We start from the raw sequence: 14,664 nt of genomic DNA on the forward strand, positions 1-14,664 counted from the left end.
CACCATTTCTCCCACTGATACCAACAATGAGGCACTATTCCTCCCACTAATACCAAATGTTTATTTCCATTGATGCCAGGAAAATTCTATTCTGCTAGCCATAGTCCGGCCCCCCAAAAGTCTGAAGGACAATAAACTGGCCCTTTGTTTCAAAAGTTTGGAGACCCCTGAGGAGTTTTTCAGGCGGTACAGCGCTAAAATAGCGCTGCTATACCACCTGAAAAACTCCTGCCCAGCCTTCTCAATGTGAAAGCCCGAGGGCGATGCGCTGACAGGAGAGAAAAAAAATCTCCTGCAAGCAGCATCTTTGGAGCGGTGAGAGGAGCGGTATGTATACCGCTCCTTCACCGCTCCTTCCCATTTAAAACAATGGGGAACCGCGGTATTAACCCTTTATCGGCCGCTAGCGGGGGTTAATACCGCAGCAATTCCTAAGGTATAGCGCCGCTATATACACCGCACCAGTGTGAAAGGGGCCATAGGTGTGCGGGGACCGCCCTGTCATCCGCCAGCTCAGCGGGGATCAACGGAGCGATCCCCGCTGACACGCTGAATTTGACACGCTCACAGTCCCAGTGCCGGGCGGGCACCTTCCAAGTAAGAGGCCAATCAGCTGTATGTTTTTATATGTCTTTTAATTAAACGGTATTATGCTATGGGATCCCATTTGTTTTTTCTGGTTTGAGCACATATCGCATATGAAATTGGAGTCCTAGTTCCAGTCCATGCCGCAGAGTGTGCAGGCACTTATTTATACTTTTTTTGTAGTAATGGAGTCAATCAGTGACTCTCTGCCTGTCGCCACTGCTGCCCGCCTCGCAGCCTGTGAAGTCTTACTCTCCGGACACCGGCTACTACTGGGTGGGGAGCGGAGGAAGATCACTCCACCAGGGAAAGCAAGGAGATAGGCAGGCAAGCGGCTGGCCGGGACTTAAGCCAAGGCAGAAGGACATGCGAGCGGAGCTGAATGGGCATACACCCGAAATGGAGGAAATATTCCCTCCGCTCCAACCAGCACATGATCATCAGAAATCATCATAGATAATGGAAAACAATACACCCCCCTAAGCTATTAGGAAAGGGGGGGTGTAATTCAGATTTTTTTTTTCTGCACTGATTGACTTTGAAATTGCCCCAGCCCCTGTTCAAATCTAATCCGGGGACAAAACCGGGGACAGACTTGGCCCGGGGACATTGTCCTCAATCCGGGGACTGTCCCCGGGAACCGGGGATGTCTGGTCACCCTACTCTTGAGGGGGGAGGGGGCGAGCAGGAGTGTCAGGATGCCCATTAACACACAGCTTCTTTCTTTATCTGCAAATAAGAGAGTGTCCTGACTTGCCTGCTCGCCCCCTCCCCCCTCAAGAAAGCCTCGCATTACGGTGTGTAGTTACAGACAGAAGAACAGGAAGTGAGTATTTCTCAGAAGAAATAAGGACATTTAAAAGCAAAATGGAAGGATGAGGTAAGTGAAGGAGGACTGCACTAAGGTAAAGGAAGCTATTTAGGGAAGAAAATGTTCCTTTACAACCACTTTAACCACTTCAATACCAGGCACTTTCGCCCCTTTCTGCCCAGGACAATTTTGAGCTTTCAGCGCTGTCGCATTTTGAATGACAATTGCGCAGTCATGAAACACTGTACCCAAACTAAATTTTTATAATTTTTTTTTCACAAATAGAGCTTTCTTTTGGTGGTATTTGATCACCTCTAGGGTTTTTATTTTTTGCTAAACAAACTAAAAAAGTCTGATTTTTTTGAAAAAAAAGTTTCTTTGTTTTTGTTATAAAATTTTAGTTTTCCCCTTCACTGATGGGCACTGATGAGGCAGCACTGATGAGTTGGCACTGATATGTGAACTGATGGGCACTAACAGACAGCACTGATTGGGACTGACAAATGGCACTGATGGGCACTGGCAGACGGCATTAATATTCACTGACAGCTGGCACTGATAGGCGGCACTGAGAGGTGGCATTGATGGACGCTAATAGATGGCACTGATTGGGCAGGTACTGACAGGTGTTAATGCTGGGTACCGATTGGCACTGTGATGGACACTGATTTGCACTGTGTTGGGCACCAATTGGCACTTTATTGGGCACTGAAAGGAGGTTATGATGGGGCACTGTCTGGCAGCTACTGGGCACCGATTGGCAGCTGATGGGTACATTTGATGGGGCTGTGCTGATAATCAATGTGCTGATTATCAGCACAGACCTCCCCTCTGACAGCGAGAGCCGCTGATGGGCATTGTAACGCAACACAATGCAGATCAAAGCACTACCATGCATTGTGATGCATCATGGCAGAAGAAATGATGTGCACACTGTATTGTTATATTGTACAAAACATTTATTACAATTTCATTATACAAAAAATAAATGGTGTGTAACATTATTGTTTTTTATTAATTCTAAACACAATACATCGGATTGCAGGTCTGATTCCAACCTTGTAACATCTAGTCAGGGCAGGTGCAATTCCACTGACTGTTAAGCCAGCCATAGATGGTTAGATTTTCAACCCGTCATTGCAGGAAAGAAAATAGGTGGATTCTGACTGTGTTGATGGGGGAATCCATCCTCGTGGGGAGAGCCACAGTGATTATTGCTAGTGGGTATAGCCACTGCCAATGATCTCATGAAAAATCCAACAGGCTAGTTGTACCCAAGTTGATCGATCAGCTTGGGTTCAATCAGCCTGCCCAAACATGGTTTGAATCTCAGCCAGTTCAGCAGGAACTGATTCACCTTAAACTAAAGACTTAGGCCCCTTTCACACTGAGGCACTTCTAAACTGCCAGTAAAAACACTGAGCGCTTTTGAAGAGCTTTTTTTAGGTACTTTAGAAGAGCTTTCCATTAGTTTCAATAGAGAGGGGAGTTTTTTCACCGCCCTGCCAGCACACTGCCCCAGTGTGAAAGCATTCATTGATTTTAATGGAAATACGTTTTCGTGAGCTTTTTTTTAGTGTGAAAGCGCCTGAAAAGCACCTCAGTGTGAAAGTGGTCTTAGTCCCTCTCCCTTTTTTTTAAGAGCCTGATTGGACCCAGAGGTAGGCGGGTGTAAACAGACACAAGTATGTGTACATCTTCTTGTCCATAAGGATGAATGACCTTCCGATCAAGTCAGCTGGAATAACTGATAGGTGGACCTGATTGGAACACCCATCTGAAAGGGGCCTTATCTTATAAAGACGTTTTATAATGGACTGTTTCCCATCTTCCTTTCATGTGTGTACCACTGCCATATCCTGTGCTACACAGTGCTAGATGTCACCCCTGGGCCGAAAATACACAGTGTGGGATGCCACCTGTGCACAGGGGCCTGTTGCGCCTACAATAACAGCACAGGGTATCTACAAGGGCAAACTAAAGCCAGTCATACATGGAATCAAGTTCAGCAGGGATCAGGATCAGCTACAACAATGGTCTTGGTATTATTTTTCTGCAAGCGATTTACTATCTGAAAAAAGTGGTCCAAGTGGCTCTACAGCCTCTTGATCACTTTTACAGGTGGCGGAAGGGGGACCTCCCCTCCCGCCTCCTTTCCCCGGCTCTCCTGTCCCATCAGGGAACCCGGTACCGATATAACAACTTTAATCACAATCACTGTGAAAGAGTTCCTTCCCCCCTTCTGTGACAATACTTTTGATTTGATTAGAAGCCGTTACTGGCTTGTACAGCATCTGATCAAACTGATCTTGCTTTCATCAGATGCTTTGGAGGCCAGAGGAGAGATATGAGCACAATTGACCCCAGATTTATCCAAAAAAGAGGATATGACACAGCCCATGAATGTTGTTCATTCCTTGAGATAGCAATAAAGTTGATCCAAAAAAAAAAAAATAGGAAAGGTACAGTGTTAAAAGAAAAAAAAAATGAAAGCGCCCCCATACACCCACGCTCATGCACAAATGTAAACACGCATGTAGGTCCCACATATTTATGTAAACAGCGATCGCACCACATATGTGAGGTATCGTCGCGAACGTCAGAGCAAGCGCAATAATTCTAGCACCAGACCTCCTGCGTATCTCTAAACTTGTAACCTGTAAATGCCTTTATAGCATCGCCGAAGGATAATTTAATGTACGGTAGTTTGTCGCTATACGTGTAAAGTGTGACATGTTTGGTATCTATTTACACAACATCGGCTTTTATATTATATCTAAAAATCTGGCATTTTATTGTGTTCTCCAAAATTCCTTAAAAAGTGTATCTTTTTAAAAAGAAATTGTGTTTGAAAAACAGCTATGCAAATATCCTGTGACATAAATTGCAACAGCAAACATTTTAGTCTTCTAGGCCTCTGCTTAAAAAATAATAAAAAATGTTTCTAGCAAAAAAAATTCTCCATGCCCTGTGTTAGGAGAAGTACAGATCCCATCAACATAGGCAGTTACTAGAGAAAGGAAAGTAACCGCTCAGATGTGACCAAAGAGCCTCCCCACTGGATCCAAACCCTGGGTGCCGGCAATGCAATGATATTGCAGAATTATAGAATTATAGAGGAAAACTTGGACAGCCGCACTCCAAAAAACATTCCTTTTATTAAAACTGGTCACAAAAACTACATGCCACAGCAAAAAATAGAACAGAAGCTGACGCGTTTCACACTGTATCCCAATGTTTAATCAAGCTATGATTAGGCACTGGGATACAGTGTGAAATGCGTCAGCTTCTGTTCTATTTTTTGCTGTGGCATGTAATTTTTGTGACCAGTTTTAATAAAAGGAACGTTTTTTGGAGTGCGGCTGTCCAAGTTTTCCTCTATAATTTTGCAATAGGTACTACATGCTCTGCCTCGGGGTTCCTTCTAATGCCGCGTACACACGATCATTTTTCGGCATTAAAAAAATTTTGTTTTTAAAAAATGTAATTTCAAATGATCGTGTGTCATTATTCACGTTCTGAAAAACGACAAAAAAAATTCGAACATGCTGCATTTTTTAACGTCGTTTTAAACTATGTCGTTTTTCGGGTTGTAAAAAATGATCGCGTGTGGGCTAAAACAACGTTAAAAACCCGCGCATGCTCATAAGCAAGTTATGTGACGGGAGCGCTTGTTCTGGTAAAACTACCCTTCATAATGGAGTAAGCACATTCATCACGCTGTAACAGACAGAAAAGCGCGAATCGCCTTTTACTAACACAGAATAAGCTAATGCAGCCCAAAGGTGAATGGAACTTCCCCTTTATAGTGCCGTTGTACGTGTTGTACTTCACCGCGCTTTGCTAGATCATTTTTTAAAAACGATGGTGTGTGGGCAACGTTATTTTAATGATGAAGTTGGAAAAACTTCGTTTTTTTTCATGCTGAAAAATGATCGTGTGTACAAGGCATCACACCCTGTAAAGTGCTAGAGGAGCAATGGAAAATGTGGGAGTGGTGGAGGAATTGGCAGGAGGCCCCCCTGGACAGAGCCCAGGTTGACCCATGCATTAAGGCAGCCCTGCGCCGGGAGGAGACAGCCGGCCGGAGGGGTGGAGGAAGCATTCCGCTTACAAGCTGACATCACTTCCAGTATCGGCTTAATGTATCGGAGCATTTTCACAAGTACCGACACTCACGAAAATGCCTAGTATCAACACCGATACCGGTATCAGTGCATCCCTACTATGGCCCGGATTCACAAAGCACTTACGCCGACGTATCTAGAGATACGCCACGTAAGTCTATGCGCCGTCGTATCTATGCACCGTGCCCACAATCTGAGATACGCCTGAAAATAGGCTGCATACGACCGATGTTACTTTCCTACGCTAGCGTATCGTGGGCGCATATTTACGCTGGACGCAAGGGGCGCTCCCATTGATTTTTTATGCACATATGCAAATGAGGGAGATACGCCGATTCACGAACTAACTTGCACCCGGCACATAATATACGCGATTTGCATAAGGTGTACGTCCGGCGTAAAGTTATTCCACAGATAGGAGGCGCAACTCATGCAAAGGTATGGACCAGGGAACAGAGCCGTCGTATTTTACGTCATTTACGTAGTACATGAATAGGGCTGGGCGTAGGTTACGTTCACGTCGTAGGCAGTGATCTGTCGTATCTTAGGGAGTAGTTCCAATGTGATTCTGTGCATGCGCACTGGGTTGCATCCACGGGACGGCGCATGCGCCGTACGTTATTCGTATCTATATGACGCTCAGTCCATCATTTACATGGGGTCACGCCCCATTAGCATGGCCCATTAGCATGGCTCCACCGAGGAAACCCCAGCGTAGATTTGGGGGCGAGTGCTTTGTGAATCCAGTGCTTGCATCTGTGCCCTGCGTCGGCGTAGCGTATATTAGATACGCTACGCCCGCATAAATATGTGCCGATGTATGTGAATCTGGGCCTATATGTTTTACAGATCAGCCCTTCCACTGCTCCACTACAGGACCCTTCTCACCAGAGACTGAATACACAGCAATGTGACTATGGGGTAATGAGCTCTGCACAACATCCTCCCTCTCTAGATGTTTTTATTATGGATAAGTCACAATGTCATAAAGATAGAGTCCAAAACATTCATTTATAAAAGTTTTATTGACAATATAACAATTTGAATAAAAAAAATTGTAAGATTTGACACAAACAATTTTATCTTTTTCATACATTCCAAAATTCAGCAGATTTCCAAAATGTTCGTTTTTCGTGGAAAATAAACCCCTTTAGGCCAGGGGGTCATAAAACCCAAGGCTGGTAGGAAGAGTTCCCAATTGTATGGCACATTGATTGGCTGCCCCCTAATATTCAGTAGTTGATCATAAGTTGTCCGTGACAGCCCAGGCACATTTCTGGGGTGCAGATGCAGTGCATCCCAGGATAAGACAGCAATGCATATATATGCAGTGGAAAAAAGGAAAAACGTGCTAGACAAATAATAACGATAAAGGCAGCAGCTTATAGTGGGATACACACATAACATAGGAAGCAAACTAGTTTGTAAACTGCGCCAATGATAATAATAAAAAAAGTCCACATCAGTCCTTAAGTGACATAGTAAATGGTAGCTGTACAAAAAATATTGATAAACCCAAAACCTACACCATTAATGTGCCGTTAATTAAAGAACATTTCAATTGAGTCCATCAGCTGTACATTGGTCCGTAAATCATATATATGCTTACAATGCTTTCTTTTGGGGGGGTCAGTGTGTTTTTTTTTACATTTTATTATTTTTACAATATTTTTTTTGTTTTTATCAGCCCTGTTGGGGGTGGGGGGGCTTTGGTGAGATATTGGGGGTCTTAACATATAATTGAACCAAAGAACTGTTGGTGGTGTGCAATTAAAATAGTGCAGGTTACAACATTTATGCTAGTGCACCAAATAAACAATGGGGGTTATTTACTAAAATCGGAGAGTCCCAAATCTGGTGCAACTCTGCATAGAAGCCAAGCAGCCTCCAGGTTTTAATGCCAAAGCTTAAAGGGGTTGTAAAGTTTTGTGTTCTTTCACCTTAATGCATCCTATGCATTAAGGTAAAAAAACACCTTGCACTCTCTGGCCCCCCAGCCCCCTCTCGTTTTACTTACCTGAGCCCCGAATCTCTGTGGGCTTGTTCCCGAATCGTGTTCTCAAACTCTGAACGGCTCCTCATTGGATAATTGATAGCAGCCCAGCCATTGGCTCCCGCTACTGTCATTTAAATCAATGACACTGCGCACCGGGGGGCAGGGCCAAGTGATACCCTTGGCAGGTATGGCTGCCAACTGTATCATAAGGGAGCGTGCCCGCAAGCTAACCCCCTTGGGAGAGCGCTGCCCAGAGGGGGGTTAGCTCTTGCGGGGAGGAGACAGCCGCCGAGGGACCAAAAAACGAGGATCGGGGCCACTCTGTGCAAAACAAACTGCACAGTGGCCATTAGTATGGTATGTTTGTTATTTATAAAAAAAATAACTTTTACAACCCCTTTAACCACTTAAAGGGTTTGTAAAGGAATTTTTTTTTGTATCTTAATAGCTTCCTTTACCTTAATGCAGTGCTGTTTTCATGTCCTCATTGTTCGTTTTTGCTCTCAAGTTGCTGTAATTCTTCTCTGATCTCCACACTTCCTGGTTGTCTGTTTCCTGATGACCACAGTGCTGGGAGCTTTCTCTCTGTTGTCACTAACCAAGGAGGTGTGATTACTGTGTGTCTAAAACCCCTCAGCACCAATCAGTTTTGTTTTCCAAACCATCACTGCCCTGTATTGGCTCTGTACATCACAGAAGCAGGAAACAACATGCAAAAACAAAACTAGAAACTGTAGGTACATTATATGATTGATTTCTATCTATTTTTAAAAGGAATCAGTTAACTATTATGTCTCTATACCCTGTAAACAGTCATTTCAGCAAAAAAAATGTTTTCCTTTACAACTCCTTTAAGCCACGGACCATTATGCAGCTAAAGGACCGGGCCCCTTTTTGCGATTCGGCACTGCGTCGCTTTAACTGACAATTGCGCGGTCGTTTGACGTGGCTCCCAAACAAAATTGTCGTATTTTTCCCACAAATAGAGCTTTCTTTTGGTGGTATTTGATCACCTCTGCAGTTTTTATTTTTTGCGCTATAAACAAAAATAGAGCGACAATTTTTGCTATAATAAATATCCCCAAAAAAGATATAAAATTTTTTTTTTTGCCCTCAGTTTAGGCCGATACGTATTCTTCTACATATTTTTGGTAAAAAAAAAAATCGCAATAAGCGTTTATTGATTGCTTTGCGCAAAATTTATAGCGTCTACCAAATAGGGGATAGTTTTATTGCATTTATATTAATAATTATTTTTTCTAGTAATGGCGGCGATCAGCGTTTTTTTATCGTGGCTGCGACATTATGGCGGACACATTTGACACCATTGTCATTTTTACAGCGAACAGTGCTATAAAAATGCACCGATTACTGTAAAAATGACACTGGCAGTGAAGGGGTTAACCAGGAGGGGGGCACTGTAGGTGTTAAGTGTGCCCTAAGGGAGTGATTCTTACTGTGGGGGGTGTGGCTTGGCATGTGATGTCACTGATCGTCGTTCCCTATGACAGGTAACAGACGATCAGTGACAGGCTCACTAGGAAGCACGGGGAGAGGTTTGTTTACACTTACCTCTCCCCGTTCTTCCTCTCTGTGTTCTCCCTGCTGTTCCTCGCGACCAATGGCTGGGATCCTAAATGTACGCCCTTGTGCCCAGCCGTGCCATTCCGTCGACGTATATCGTCGTGCAGCGGTCCTCAAGCGGTTAATTGAACAAGCTGATGTTTGAAGCAGATTGGCTACCATGTACAGCTGTGCCAGATTCTGAGTGTTTATCCCAACGGGTTGATTTACTAAAACTGGAGAGTGCAAAATCTGGTGCAGCTGTGCACGATAGCGAATCAGCTTCTAACTTCAGCTTATTCAATTAAGCTTTGAAAAAAAACTGCAAGCGGATTTGTTTCTATGCAGAATTGCAGAAGATTTTTCACTCTCCAATTTTAATAAATCAACCCCAATGTTCCTGTGTCATGCATATGTTCCCGAGGAATGTGATGTACTTCAGAAAAAAGAACATTCCTCTTTGTGACATTTTACACAAACTGTGCAATTTGGGAGACATAAAATGACAAAACCTGTGTATAGAATTTCCAATTGTTGTCGAAATGTTGGATGGGAGGCTGAATGTACCAAAGTTGATCAATTGCCTGCTGTATTTTACATGCAATTACACTGTCTGTGTTGATGGGGTGAATCAAACAAATATCTTTCCTGCAATCCGCGGATGCAGGAAAGAAATTTGCTCCATCTATTGCCGGCCTTAAGCCTGGTATGCACTATGAGCTTTTTTCCGTTTTAACCCAGCGGGTTGATCGAAAAAAAAGGTCAGCTCCGTTTGGAGCTGCTGTACTAACGATCCAACGTTTGTACAGTGATCTCCCCCGCTGAGCTATTGTGTTCTGAGAGATTGATCCCCCTCCCCCAACAGAACACTCCAATCAGCACACTCAGTCATTGGAGCCAGTCGGCTGCTGGTTTTCCAGCATGCTCGTCCAAATGACCGGCTTCTGCTGGACCGGCTGCCATACACACGTGCCGTGGAGAGGGGCACACATGGTAAGATCCATCAGTCAGAAAGAATCTAGATGGATACACAGCTTACAAACAATGGTACCTGATGGTATGAATGTAGAATTTGATCTAAATTGTTTTTTAAGTAATTTTTAATATGAACATTTTTATATATCTTTTTTACACATCCTTATTACTATACATATATCCCTGATCCAAATGTTTTTATTATTATGAATTTTATGCAATATCATTCTTATTATGCATTTTACAGTCGATAGTTATGGCCACATTAATATGTTTTACCCATATATATAGACTCTATTTATTTGGATTCACTCTGTATCATGAAGTACTGTTCTTATTATTCATTAATTACTTTAACGGCATGTTATGTGGTTCACACACCAAATAATTATATTATTATTGTTTAGCAATGGTTAGTTTTAGATTATCCATATCGCTGCCTATTCCCAGGCTTGTACGAGCCAACCCCTCGATACTTTGTTTTGAGGCTACAAGAAGATGGCTGCCTGGGAATACACAGCGTGCTGGATCCATCAACATGGTCACATTGATTTAAACCCACCGTTAAAATGGCCGCCGCCAGTCCGGAGACATATTCTCTGGCAAAATGGCCGCCGAATCATTTCCTGTATTTCTATATAAAAGACAAGCCTAACAACCAATTCGTCACCTCTGATGAAGCCACGTGACGTGGCGTAACATGTAAGGGACGGGCTTATTACAGGAACACACAAGGAAGCTATGATCAGCTGTGTTTTCCTTTCGTTTTCACTTTGTTTTACTATGTAATGTAGCGTTTTTACAATAAACCAGCCTCCGTTTTACTACACTATGGGAAGCAATCTTTTTTATTCCTCCATGCTGAGCACCACCGTCACCCAATAGAAGCCTGGAGCTGATTACCTAGGACTGCACAGGACGCCCTGGACATCCATATCCAGACACAGATCCAGCAGCACTCATATAATCAAGGCTTGATTACTTCTTGGGGAAGAAGCCTGGAGCTGATTACCTAGGACTGCACAGAACGCCCTGGACATCCATATCCAGACACAGATCCAGCAGCACTCATATAATCAAGGCTTGATTACTTCTTGGGGAAGGTAAGCGCTTTGTGAGCACATTTTTTTGAAGATCCACATTGGAGGATTCCTAAGATTATCACACCATTTTCTTTTGGAGAATTGCTGTTTGATGGAACTTTTGATTGCATTTATTGCTTTATCCCATTTATGCACTAGCTATTCAAAGCTCTTTTATCATCTCAGAACTATTGAGAATTCATTTGTTTGCTGACTCACCACAGCATCACAGTTGTTTTGTGCATGATTTTTTCACTTGCTACATGCTGATTGGAATAATCACCATTATTTTGTATATTTATATTTTGGCACTGTTTTTATATGTTTTATTTATGATCAGTTTGATTCACTGACAAACACTTTTTGCTACATAGCCATTTAATATTGCGCTAGTCACTTCATCTTTCATACACACGTGCCGCATGTCGGATGGTTTTTATGGAACTGGCTGATGTTGCCCGGCATTCAGCTCATGTGTCTGGACCGAGAAATTTCATTATTAATCTGCAGAATAGAGATCTCCGAGGCCCCAGACAGTTTTTTGTACAGTCAGAGATATTAAAAGGGAGACAAAATCACAAAGATTTGTCTTTACATGTGGCAGAATAATTTTACAGATCCTTTAGAATCTTATCAAACAAATGATTATAAGGAAATATCAAAAGATATCTAACAATGATGTTTACATTAAAGTGACAAATATTCTTTAAGACAGGTGCACTTTAATTCACTCTGTAGACCATAAAACCTAAAACAAGCCATCAATTTGAAAGCAAAGCAGAACGGGGTTTGGAGTTGTTCAGTTTCCTTGTAGAAGATCTTCAGACAATTGTCATCCTGTAAATATTAATAGAAATGTTAAAATGTATTTCCTGTATTGTATTACATAGATGCAGACTGCAGATATTCCCTCTAGTGGTGATCTGTATGAATTCATCTTACCTGAAAGTGGAACGTCACTCAAAATTGAAAGTGCCTATTATTCCTCCTTCTCACCCCTCTCCCTAACAGTTTTGATGCTTTTTTTTTCCACTTGAGCCCCAGACCATTTGGCTGGCCAAAGACCAGGCCACTTTTTGCGATTCGGCACTGCACTGCTTTAACTGACAATTGCGCAGTTGTGCGATGTGACTCTCAAATAAAATTGACGTCCATTTTTTCCCCACAAATAGAGCTTTCTTTTGGTGTTATCTGATCACCTCTGCGTTTTTTTTTTTTTTGCGCTATAACCAAAAATAGAGCCACAATTTTGAAAAAAATACAATATTTTTACCTTTTTAATATAATAAATATCCCCAAAAAGATATAAAAAAATTTTTTTTTCCCCTCAGTTTAGGCCGATACGTATTCTTCTACATATTTTTGGTAAAAAAAACAAAAAAAACACAATAAGCGATCATTGATTGGTTTGCGCAAAAGTTATAGCGTCTACAAAATAGGGAATAGTTTTATGGCATTTTTATTAATATTTTTTTTACTAGTAATGGCGGCGATCAGCGATTTTTATCATGACTGTGACTTTATGTCGGGCAGATCGGACACTTTTGACACCATTTTGGGAACATTGTCATTTTTGCTGAGATCAGTGCTATAAAAATGCACTGATTACTATAAAAATTACACTGGCAGTGAAGGGGTTAACCTGTAGGGGGCGCTGAAGGGGTTAAGTGTGTCCTAGGGAGTAATTCTAATGGTTAGGGGGCGTGGCTACGAGTGACACGTCATTGATCGCTGCTCCCGATGAGAGGGAGCATTCGATCAGTGACATGTCACTAGGAAGAATGGAGAGATGTTGCTTTTACACTGACATCTCCCAGTTCTTCAGCTCCATGACACAAGCGCAGGACACCAGCCGACATCGAGTCCGCGGGTGCCGTGGGCACAGCCACGGAGCTCGCGACAGGGTTGCGAGCGCGCTGCCAGCGCCACGTGCACGACCACACAGCAGCAAATTAAAGGGGACGTACCTGTACGCCCATTTGCCTGTCCGTGCCATTCTGTCTATGTAAATCTGTGTATGGCAGTCCTTAAAGCGGGGGTTCACCCTAAAAAAAAATTCTAACATTGCATGGAGCCGACCTATGAGACCGACAGTATGCTGTTGTTTTTTTTGCGTACATACCATTTTAGGGCTATTTTCACCCCCGGCTTCCCCGCGGGAGTGGGCGTTCCTAATCACAGGCTGTGATTGATGTGCTTCCGATGTGCATACTGCACGTCACGAGTTGCCGAAAGAAGCCGAACGTCGGTGCGGCTCTATACGGTGCCTGCGCACCGATGTTCGGCTTCTTTCGGCAACTCGTGACGCGCAGTATGCGCCGGTGGGAAGCACGTCAATCACAGCCTGTGATTAGGAACGACTCCCGCGGGGAAGCCGGGGGTGAAAACAGCCCTAAAATGGTATGTACGCAAAAAAAAAACAGCATACTGTCGGTCTCATAGGTCGGCTCCATGCAATGTTAGAATTGTTTTAGGGTAAGTCCCCACTTTAAGTGGTTAACAGGGAGCGAGTACCTTTTTTTTGACAGGTACTCACTTCCTAAATTCTCACCTTGGCAAGAATGCAACCCACTTGAGCCCAGGGCTGGTGCAAGGATTTTTGTCTACTTAGGCAAAAGGTGCATTTTGCTGCCAAAAGACTGTGTAAGCCGCCATATGGTAGCGCCGGCCCTGTTTGGGCCCACCCCCTGCCTATTTCCCCCCATCCTCAACCTCCAAGATGGCAGCACTGGGGACCCATAGTGGCGAGAAGAACTGACCTTCGGAAATCAGCACTGGACCCTGAGGCATGCTAAGTACCCAATTTTTTTTTGAATATGAGGAGGTGAAGATATGGTGCTCAAAATATAAAAGATATGCACTGTCTCATATGAATCAATGAAGTGAAATATTGTGAACAAACATACAAATTACCATCATGTGATTAACCATTTGCTTACTGGGCACTTAAACCCCCCTCCTGCCCAGACCAATTTTCAGCTTTCAGCGCTCTCACTCTTTAAATGACAATCGCGCGGTCATACAACGCTGTACCCAAATGAATTTTTTTTTTATCCCACAAATAGAGCTTTCTTTTGGTGGTATTTGATCACCTCTGCAGTTTTTATTTTTTGTTAAAAAAATTAAAAGACAGAATAAAAAAAAAATACAAAACCGTTTTATATTTTGTTATAAAATGTAATTTTTGTTCATTGATGTACGCGGATGAGGCTGCACTGGTGGGCACTGAGAGGTGACACTGATGGGTGGCACTGAAGGGCATTGATAGGTGGCACTGGTGGGCACTGAGAAGTGGCACTGATAGGTGGCAGTGATGGGTGGCAATGATGAGCACTGATCGGCACTGGTAGGTGACATTAATAGGCAGCACTGCTAGGTGGCACTGATTGGCACCATTGGTGGGCATTGATAGGTGGCACTTTTTTGCACTGGTGGGCACAGATGAGGTGCCTGTGTCCCTTCCTCTTCAGGACCGATGTCCCTTGCACAAGAAACGGCGATCAGCTTTTTTTTCTCCTCATGCTG

At 43.2% G+C, this 14,664-nt stretch overlaps 1 protein-coding gene across 1 annotated transcript in view; it reads right to left on the reverse strand.

Annotated features, from left to right (window-relative positions):
* Window positions 1-11,499: 11,499 nt before the first annotated feature.
* The window catches only part of LOC120914298 (class I histocompatibility antigen, F10 alpha chain-like), a 63,151-nt gene continuing 59,986 nt past the window's right edge, over window positions 11,500-14,664 (reverse strand). The window contains exon 8 of the mRNA XM_040324931.1: window positions 11,500-11,976. The gene's annotated coding sequence lies outside the window, so the exon portion shown is untranslated. The remainder of the gene's footprint in view (window positions 11,977-14,664) is intronic.

Source organism: Rana temporaria, chromosome 9, assembly GCF_905171775.1.
Source record: "Rana temporaria chromosome 9, aRanTem1.1, whole genome shotgun sequence".
Classification (NCBI taxonomy): domain Eukaryota; kingdom Metazoa; phylum Chordata; class Amphibia; order Anura; family Ranidae; genus Rana; species Rana temporaria.